We start from the raw sequence: 9,307 nt of genomic DNA, 5'->3' as shown, positions 1-9,307 counted from the left end.
GGAGAATATTCGCCAAGGTGGAGTTTGTTAGAGTTGTGTCGAATATAGTGTATAAGGTAGGTTACAGTTGGACTTGTAGTTGTATCGTGTTTACATAGGATGTGGAGTCGTGTCCTAGTAGGACACTTGTATCCTAGGCCTCTCTTATATAGCGGGTGTAGACACACGATGTAACCTATGCCAACATAATAGCACCGGAACGCAGGGGAAGCCGGCGGCATGTGCCAGTGTCCAGGGCGACCGGGTGCGGTATTGTGACGGTGTCATGGGAAGGAGCGCCCATAGTCAGGCCCCGGGGATGTAGCCATATCGGTGAACCTCGTTAACAAATCTCGGTGTCGTGCTCGTGTGATTGCTTGGTCCTCGGATGATCGACGGTATGCCTCGAATTTATTCTAACATATATTAATAGCATGTTCATAACCTCCAAGCTTCACATCTAACCATTAGCCATACGAGGACGGTAGAGGCTGAAATGTAGATGTGTTAGAGCTTACGCATGTGGTGCAGCACAACATTTGATGCTCAAAGCTAGGCCTGAGATGATGAGCCCCGCCTCAAATTATACCCGTGGGGGCTTGCTTTATGTGATTCCCACAACTCCATATCTCATACCCTTTCCAAGAAAGGCCCCCCTGATCCTGATGGCGAAGCTCTTCTAGCGTCAAAATGTTGTAAGACGGGAAAGCTAGCTAGGCTAGACTATGCAAGGAAGGTCTTATGTGGGGGTTGCATATTCTCTCTGGCCACAATTATGGATGCAGGTCCATCCCCAAGGTTTTGATGCCCCTCCCCCCATCTTGTTATGTCCACACAATCTCACAGGATATAGGTAATACTCTTATTGAGATGTATGCATATTGAGCGCCCACATGTATTGTTAGATGCATGATATTTTGTTATGCATCGTGTTGCACTTAGATCCATGGATTAATATATTGTTATGAAGTGGACTAGACAATATATACTCCAATTATTGCTGAATTATACACCGTTTATTTCATATTCCTCACAAACAAGCTGACACAAAAATGTTAATCACAGAGTTATTGGTCCCATTCGTATTTTGTGCCAAATTTTAATCATAGAGTTCAGTTAACTAAGAAAAATATTAATGCATGTCACGAAAAATTATATCGTGGGACTCATATTTGAACATGGATTCCGATGAAATTTTCTACATTTAACTTATATTTTACTCCCTCCGTAAACTAATATAAGAACAAATAGTGATCTAAACGCTTTTATTTTAGTTTACAGAGAGAGTATTAGTTAAATCATGGTCAAAATATGATCCTAAATACAAGGGCGAACGTATGTATATAGACCGCGTGATGTGAATTAATTCATGCATATCGATCTGTCACTTTGGTTAAAGCGCTTCTGCAGCAACTCCCATTCGTTTCGCCCACTCGTTCGCCCATGTACACACTGGCATCTCTACATGTCACGATGCCTTGGGCGTGTACGTGTAAGGGAATCAAATCTTTCATCTCCCCCTGTCGGAAGGAAGAGATAGATCGATGCATCCATCTCCATCTCGTTTTCTCTTTGAGTGCCAATTTGGTTTGCCCCTGCTCCCTGATTTAAAGCTTCAATTCCGAAAATGCCACTTCAGGCTTGATTTTGACTGCGCGCTTGTTTCCTCTGGTTCCCTAGTGCCATATGCATTGGATTCTCTTTGCGGCCGGGCAGTCTGAAAAGATCTTTGAGATGGGTGAGAATAGATAACTAAAGGAAGTTGTTGATATCGGATTGGACATTCTCTTCTGAGGACAGGATTCTAAAGTTCAATGTGTATTATATTGGATGTCCCTCTTGGCAGAAGATTTATACAGACTTATATATAAACTAGATGACCCGGGTGTTGCTGCCGGAACTTTGTTAAAATAAATGCACAAATAGTTGCTACAAAATAACTAAAACTAATATAACGCAAATATATGTTTAAAAATAATTAAAAAATATGAAGCGTATAGAAAGAGATTTTAAAAACAATTGTTGTCAAATAATGTCAAAATGTGAAGGATGCATTACATAAGTATATGGAGTTGCTCAACACATATGCTTTCAATACAAAATGGAATGGAATATAATAATTTAGGACTAACATGCATGTATTGCTGATGTGACAGCACCGCATGCACAAACAGATAACGTTGCATAAACTAATTAATGCAAAAGGTGTAATTTGTAGCTAACATGCATGACTCTGCTTATGTGCCATATATTTGCATGTCTAGCAAAAATAGGTAGTGGGTTATAGAAATTCAGAAGGTGTAACTTGCAGGAGTAACTTACATGCATGACTTGCAAATGTGACATCTTTGCATGTCTAGCAAAAATAGATCGTGTAATCTAGATATTTAGAAATAGAACATTGGCTAGCTACCCGGTGGCCGTAGGTGAAAACTTTGTTAGTTTTACGTTCTGCATCAATTTGCATGTCTATTTATGGATTAAAAAAATGGAACTTTTAAAACACAGTCGGCTCCGCGTCTATGAATTCGAGTGTCTAACAATGGTGAGCCGCGACGGATAATGCATGATGATGTGGTTTGTCGTGCTTAGAACAACTCTAGAGTCGTCGTATTTGACCGAATGCTATAGTAACCATCTGTACGATGTTCTTGAACAAAAAGATCAGTCTAGCAGAGTCGCCACCTCGCGCTCCGCTGAAGCGCACTGCAAAAATCATCCCGAAGTCTACCTATTGAAAGGTGGTGGGGGAATATAGAGCTATTGATCCACCAAATCTTGGCACTAGGGAAATTTGAAGACGTGCCCGCTCTCCCGACCGCCAACACGCACATTGTCATGCCACTCTCGTTACATGGCACTTTTCCTCGCCGCTAATCCTTTCCCGGCCCTAGCACACCTCGCCGCAGCCTCGCTTCTACTTTCAGCTGTCCGGCCGACTACCACCTTGGCACCACGTGAGCTCTATATGGTATGTCTCTGGCATCATTCCTCATTTCCCTGCTCACACGCCGACAATGCACCATCGCCAACTGTCCCGTGTGACAACCATGACACATCTCGCCATCTGGTCTCAACATATTCGATAATTTCCCCAAGGTATATATTTGACACAAATTTCTATATGTTTACTTGTCTAACCTCTCATATATTCGTGTAGATGACATAGGATTCACAATATCTATAGATGATCGGCGGTAGACAAAGAAAATGATTTGTTGGATTCACAATACTTATAGATATAAGTGCATTTCCAATGGCATCCCTCAAACTGCTCGCAAACGTCTGGACCACTCAGTTTAGAAGCTTTTTGCCATCCAACATGGTGCCGCCACTGTCCATCAATGCGTCCGTGCCTACGAATTCCAACAAACTGGCCACAAGTTGGCGAGAGATTTGCGGTAGTCCGGACCTCCGCCACATAGGACTCCGACACCCCCGACCCACTCAAATCCCCTCTCCCGGACCACTTTCCCCCCACTCAATCCCTTCTCACTTTGCTCTGTGTCCGCACCCTCCTAGTCCTATGTCCCACTATACTACTCCGCTCACCTCCCAGACCTTCTCGGGCATCTGCCCCAACGCGCCTGCTCGCCTTGGACTACGGCGCCATCCACCCCGAGTCCGTCCGCAACCATGTATCTGACGCCCCCTAGGAACGCCCATGCCAGATACCACGCGCCGCAAGTGTTTCTGCCAAATGTCATTTGATCTTTTTTAACATTACCATTGTTTGTTTAGAGAAAACACGATGGCTGGGTAATCGGTGATGGAGGATGAGTTGTTGTGCCATGCATGGTTAGCCAGAAGTGCGGACTTTGTAGGCATGGAGCAATGGGGCACGGTGTTTGGCTATATGTGCAATCTTGGTTTCATGATAAAAATCATTTCGCGCCTTACAACTTACACGTGATACATGATCGCAATGTGAAGTTGCTAGCCCATCATTGGTGCATCAACTCAAATTCCGTCATGAAGTATTGTTGTGCGATTGCACAAGTGGACAGAAGGTGGTATCGTACTTTTTTACTTCTTGTTCTAAATGTTGATCAATCCATTAATTCACTCAACGTTTCAACTTGAAACTCACCATGTTGTATAGCTCGGATGCGCTATCGTGTTGTACCAAACAAGGGATGTCGGGCAACATTGTTGGATGTTTCTCAAGGGGTACAATCTGATGACCAACATTTGTGGACGCTGGTGCATTATTAGACTTGGGTAACGTTGAATTTCTATCATGAATTTAAAAGCTGGTTGTACATCCGATTACTTCGGTCATAATATTTATTTTTGAACTATTGGTATACTAGAATATTTACAGTTTATTTATGGATGAATTATTCTATTGCTATTTCTTTAATTATTTTGAGAGCTCTGGGCATAGGAAAGTAAATAAATAGAGATAAACATTTGATAAATGGGATTAGATGATGGGCTTCGTATTCATGTCTCCGGACGAATAGGGCATGTTGGTTGCCCACGAAAGCTCAACCAGGCCCGCTATATGCAACATCTTTCGGTGTTGGGTTGTTTGGTTAGATGCAAACACTGTTGGGTCTGCATAGCACGGTTCTTAAGGCGCCTCGGGCCTGTATCGCTAGAACGCTCAATCTCTCATTTCCAGTGAGTCAGGCCTGAGGGACGCCGTGGAGTCCACATGGGTGCCTCTCACATGTGTGTACGTGGTTTGTAGGTATTTTCTTCTAAGCACCTCTTTAATCATACCCATCCCTTCTACACAACCGTGTTTTGATTCGCGATAAGTTGTGCACGAAAAATATACACCTCGATATTCTGATTCCATTCAGGCGATCCGATCGTAGTTTGGTTCACTCTATATGTTGAATTTTGTGTTCATATTTGAAGCTTTGTTGGACGAATTTTGACAAATTCTTACACGCGATCGACCATCTGAAGTTCCCTTTGAGGAGTAGTTTCACCTCGCTGCTTGACACGGCTTTTGTGTTGTGTGTTTTCTGTTTCACTAATCATAGACGAGTAGATCTACATGTGGCTAGTGTGTTGCAGTCGGTGTAGGTTAGGAAGCAACCCTCGCTCCTCCAGACACCGGCGCGCCTGCTCGCGCTGCAGACGGTGAGCTTCTTGGCGGCCGAGCGAGGCACGCCAAGCAGTCTCTCGGTGCTTGGTCGCCTAGGCAGAGGACGCCGGTGAATGCCCCGCCACCGTCGGACTGTAGGGGCGTGAATCCCGTTGGTGCAACGACTCCGGGCAGCACGGCCAGGAGCGGCAGGAGGACAAAGAAGAGGAGGGCAGCGAGGATGGTTATGGTGGTGGGCGCGTAGGCGGGGCCATGGACGTGCGTGACAGCCCTCGCGCCGGCGGTGACAGTGATAGTGAGCCAGTGGAGGAGGAGTCACCATAGATCAGACTCGGCTCCGGTCGTAGTAGCAGTGAACATTCGATTTTAACCTCTCTGTTCAGTGCAGCTGTTAACTCCTAATCATCATGCATGTATGAACCAAACACGAGGTAGGAAATGCTTCCATGATGCAGCAACATATATGCAGGTAACCAATCAATATGCAAATGTTGTATTTTGACTTGTATCTTCCCAACCAGCCTCTACTCAACCTTGCCTTTTTTTGATTCAATCTCCAAAAAATGGTGCAGGTAACGCGCCCAATGTGAATTCGATTTATGGCAAGGGGTTGGAGATGCCCTAAAAACTATGCTGCACCAGGGCAAAGGCTCAGACAAGGTGCGCCACCTGTCGAATTCCTAGTAGCATTTCGTGCATATTCCCACTTCACGCATGTGGGGCTATATATGCATCCTTAGAAAGAGAGAGATAGGGGAAACTAAAATATTTTATTTATGGTTCATCATAGGTATGGGGGCGTGTGGGTTTTGCACTTTTGCACCGCATGTGATGCGGCTGATCGATCGTGCATGGAAAGCACAAAGGGGAACCGAATAGCTTGTTTATGCCCCCCGCAAAAAAAAGCTTGTTTATGGAAAGCAGTGTGTTTATGTTATTATGTCCAAATTTGAGATTAGCTTGTTTCTCTCGTCCTTTCATGTGTCCGTCCATGTTTCACTCCACCATTGATGACTTGCTACTTCTACAATTCTCCAAGATCTCTCGAGAGATGAAGACTTCAGAGAGCAGAGAAGTACAGGGACAGAAAACACCTTGGTAAATGGATAGCCTTAAACGTAAACTATTATTTCCTCCGTCCGGAAATACTTTTAGATGTATCTAGATGTATTCTAGTTCTAGATACATTCATATTTATTCATTTCTCCGACAAGTATTTCCGGACGGAGGGAGTATATTTGAATTGTAAAACGTCTTATATTTTGATACAGAGATATTACCAGTCTGCTAAACTGTGTACCATATAGTGCATTAGTATTGAGCAAGCATGGAAATAAATGATGTAAATTGACAATGCATAATAATACAACAAAGCAAAGCTAGGACTCTCATCCAGAACACATGATTAAAGGAATAATCAGCGTGGTGGTGTGCATGATGTTGCAAATGGATGCAAAGGCCTTGCCACATCGAATGCGGATGTGGAATTGATCAAGAGGGCAAGAAGTGAGATGCCCCCGGCTTTACAGATTGGGAATATATAAGGTGCCCATTTGCAAGATCGATCCACCACGTTGGCTCCCTCCAATGTGGTTGAATTAAAGGACGGGATGGTTTGTGTGATAGGCGTGTGCGGTCGAGTTGATTATGCGTGCCTGCGTGTGCGCCCTCGTATGGTATCCTGTGGTGGGTCTGGTTGACCTCTCCCTTGTGGAGCTTTTCTCCTATCCCCTCGATCCCTTCTTCGCTCCATTATTGCTGGACATATCGCTCTTTGATCCGTGGATCGCCATCATGGAGATGCGTAGACGATGAGGGAGACATTGGCTAGGAGAATAATAACCGCCGTAGAGACAACACGAAGACATGTGCCCGTGCCTACGAAGTATCAACGCAGCACACTCCACACGCAGATGATTCTGTTATATTTAGCCCTTTCAATATGAATATACTAGATGATACCCCACGCGTTGCTGCGGGAATTTGTACAGAAGAATTGATGCATTAAGAAATATTAATAATTGTTGAGTATAATGTTTATTAGGAAAGACGAGATAGACTAGAATTTGTTCTGGCTTGTCTTGTACTCCAAGTAGATCATTGTACTCCTATATATATGCCCACAAGGCTCAAGCAATACAACAACAATTCCACCAAATCCCTCATTCCCTTTTAACATGGTATCTATCGCAAGTCGATTCTAAACCCTAGCCGCCGCCGCTTCCGCACCTGCGCGCCGCCCCCAGGACGGTCGGCCTCCATGACCGCCGCCGGGGGCCGCGCCGCCCGTACCTAGGGTTCGCCCGCCGGCTGTGTTGGCCGGCGGCCCTAGAGAGACTTTTTCCCGATCCTTTGATCCGGATTTCTCTCTCTCGCCAGTCGCTTTGATCGGCGTCTACTTTTTGGTTTTCCGGTCTATGTGATCCGGTTTGCGTCGCCCACCGCCGCCGTCGACCCCGTGCGCCTCTACTCCAACACCGGCGCGATTGGCCAGCTTCTTCACCGACTCGGCGGACTCACGCGTCGTCCGCGCGTCTGCCCGTCGGTCGCCCCGACGCGGCTGCCTCGCGTGTCGTCCATGCATCGGCCCGCCGGTCGCCCCGACCCGGCGGCCTCGCGTCATGCGCCAGCCCTTCACCGCCGCCGTTCGCGCGACGACCCGCCGTCGATCTACGCCGGCCGTCACCGCCCTGCTCCGACCGGGACTCCTGCATAACCCCGATCCGGCGGCCACGCGCCATGCGGCGGCCAATCATAGCCGCCCTGCCGCCCGTCACCGCCGGCTTCATCTCGGACTCCGCCGCCACCACGTCTCCACCGAGCGGCGTCCCCGCCCTCGCGCGCGATCGGCTTGATCACCCGCTCGCCGCCGCGATCCGCCTCATCTACGCCGCGCGACCGACCTGGCCCGTCAGTTACGCGCGCCTCCGCAGGTCCCGTGAAGATCGTCTCCGAGTTCAGCGCGCCCCTCCGCCGACGAGCAACGGGCTGCCGCTGCGTCGCCCCGTCGAGCCGCAGCGCCGCCGCCCCGTGGTTCTTCTCCCGGCTGCACCGACCCGCGTCACCGCTGCGTCGCCCCTTCGGGCCGTAGTGCCGCGGCCCGCAGTCTACCGCCGCCCCGAGGCCGTCCGCTCCAGGCCGTCCCCGTGGCTGCACCGACCCTCGCGCCGCCGCTGGGTCGCCCCGTCGGGCCATAGCGAGCGTGGCACGCGGTCCATGCCGCCGTCTCGAGGCCGTCCACGCGGTTGCACCACCCCGCGCTCTGCCGCTGCGCCGCCCCTTCGGGCTGTAGCACCGCGGCCCGCGGTCCCTGCGACCGTCCCGAGGTCTTCCGTCGTCGCCCCGACCTGCCCGCCGTCGCTGCGTCGCCCATTCGGGCCGTAGCGCCGCGGCCCGCGGTCCACCGCCGTCCCCGCGCGTCGACTTCCTGTGGCATGCGCCGCACCACCTCCTTTGGCGCGGGAACGCCACCGTCCGCGCCGGTCTTCGTCACGCTGTCAGGGTTCTTCGCCTACTTCGAGCATCGCCGCCGCGCTCATAACCTAACCGCCGCCGCCGCTCTTCTTCGGCCCCCGCCGCTGCTACCCCCGTAGCCGCCGCCGCCGCCCGTCCACCCCGTTCGTCTTCATCTAGCACCAGCCCGTCGCCAGCGTCGCCGTCATCTACCCCGACCGCTTCATCTACTCCGACAACCGCGGGCGACATTGGCCCCGCGCCGATTGGCGCCGCAACCGTCGTTGAGTCCTTCTCTGCCAGCCTCTCCGACTTCTTCGACATGGCGTACAGCTTGTGCAGGTCCCAGTCTATGCATGCCTGGTGCTGGCAACACCGCCGCGTGCCTTCGTCCACGACGTGTCCCCGGGCCTGGCAAGCCTGGCGCGGCGCTTCGTCAACTTCGTCTTCGTCCGTCTACGCATGCCCGGTGCTGGCAACACCGGTGCGTGCCTTCGTCCACGATGTGTCCCCGGGCTTGGCAAACCCGCCTCGACGCGTGGTGAACAACATCATCTTTCTGGCGCACCCCTACTTCGACACCACTGCGCTCATGCTAACTCGGCGCCCCCTTGCGCCCCCGGCTCCATGGCGACTTCCTCGACACCAGCCACCCTGCATCGAGATCGACCACGGCATTCTTCGCATGGCTACCTCGACCACGGCTCCACCACCCACGCTCTCAGCTACCTCGACAAACGGCACAAAGGGCTATCGCCTTGCTTGAGCAACCTCGTCGGTTGCCACTCCAGCCACGACTCCGTGATGCGTCGA

The sequence above is a fragment of the Triticum dicoccoides genome, chromosome 3B, assembly GCF_002162155.2.
Source record: "Triticum dicoccoides isolate Atlit2015 ecotype Zavitan chromosome 3B, WEW_v2.0, whole genome shotgun sequence".
NCBI lineage: Eukaryota > Viridiplantae > Streptophyta > Magnoliopsida > Poales > Poaceae > Triticum > Triticum dicoccoides.
Note: the sequence above shows the minus strand (reverse complement) of the source record.